Raw genomic sequence first — 2,038 nt, forward strand, 5'->3', positions numbered from 1 at the left:
TCTCCGACTCAGAATGGTACAATCTACATACATACATAAATTCATACATACATACACACATAAAGACCTACATACATACGTATATTGCCACGTTACCCCTACGGGCCTGTCCTTTCAGAATATCGCTGGTCGAGTGCGTGAGACCTGAGCAACCGCTAACGCGTACACACATTCACGCTCAACCTCTGGGCACGAGCAGCCTGAAACACAACCTGCGAACGCCCGAAGGGTTAGGCGAACACGTTCTATTTACTACCACAGTTGTGTACAAGACTAACATGAGCAATTAACAAGCATCCTCCCATATGACCATACGATACTTGCTGATTGGCTGTGAAATGTAGTTATGCTAGATAGACTAGATTGTAGACTCCTTCGCACTGCGCATGCACATACTACTACAGGCGGTTACTATGTCTATTGTTTGTTTATATGTTAAATTATATGTTTTATATGTTATTTGTGTGTTTTATGTTATATTGTATGTTGTGTATGTTGAATTAGATGTTTTCTACGTTAAACTGTATGATTTTTATGTTATATTAAGTTCTATGTTATATTGTATGTTTGATGTGTTATATAATATGTTATATATATGTTACATTGTGTGTTTTATATGTTAAATTATGTGTTTTATATGTTACATTGTATGTTTTATGTTAAATGGCATGTTTTGTATGTTGAATTAGATGTTTTATATGTTATATTGAATGTTTTATATGTTAAATTATATGTTTTATATGTTATATTGTATGTTTGATATGTTATATCATATGCTATATATATGTTACATCGTATGTTTTATATGTTGAAGTATATGATTTATGTTACATTGTATGTTTTAGATGTTGTATTCTATGTTCTGTTATATCGTATGTTTTATATAATATATCATATGTTTTCTATTATATGTTTTATATGATATATTATATGTTGTATATGTCATACGTTCTATTTGTTATTTTCTATTTTCTATCGGCAAACACAAAAACCCGCACATATTGGTCCTGCTGATTCGCCTGTGTGTGTAGTGTATGTGTAGATTTTTATACTGAAGTGCCTTTTGGGGTGTCAAATGGCACACTTATACATCCATATATCTATACATATACACAAATACATATACATTCACACTTATACATCAGTATATCTATACATATACATAAATACATATACATTCACACTTATACATCCATATATCTATACATATACATAAATACATATACATTCACACTTATATATCCATATATCTATACATATACATAAATACATCTACATTCACACTTATACATCCATATATCTATACATATACATAAATACATATATGTTCACACTTATACATCCATATATCTATACATATACATAAATACATATACATTTCTCAATGGAATGACTGTTAATAATCTCCATGGTGCACTTCGAACTTGTTATAAATAAAATTCGGGTTCAACTCCCGAAAACGCCATCCCAAAATATTTCTCATCGCAACGCATCCCAAATTATCTCCATCATACACACTCAACTCGTTTCAAACTTGAAATGCATTTCTCAAAACAATGCATCTCCAAATTCTGCCTAACACACACGAAACCTGTTTAAAACTGGTTTCGTAACCTCCTTATATAAACCCCTCAGGAGAAGGAGATGGGCCCTGGATCAGCTCCATCGGCACTATTGTTGACATTCGATTCATACATAGCACAGGCGAAACGAGTGCTACCACCACAGGTCGGGTGTGCGTTTGCTGTGTGCGTCTGTGCCTGTGTGTGTAGTAGTAAGCGGAATACGAACATTAGCACGTGGTTGTGTGTATAGTACCAGATGACAAGCGTGTACCCATGCGTATAGATGCGAGCCTGCGTGTCCAGGGTTGTTTGAGTTCTGTTTGGCGTACACGTGCACATAGGGATAGATGTGTGGTAGTGTGTTTGTGTATTCTCACACACGCACTTGTCAGACAAAGATGTGGTTTGTGTCCTCGCAGTGATGCGGATGTTATGCACAATTCTAAACCCTAAAGTTTTAAACCCTTAAACCC

Source organism: Sphaeroforma arctica, assembly GCF_001186125.1.
Source record: "Sphaeroforma arctica JP610 unplaced genomic scaffold supercont1.83, whole genome shotgun sequence".
NCBI classification, from domain to species: domain Eukaryota; class Ichthyosporea; order Ichthyophonida; genus Sphaeroforma; species Sphaeroforma arctica.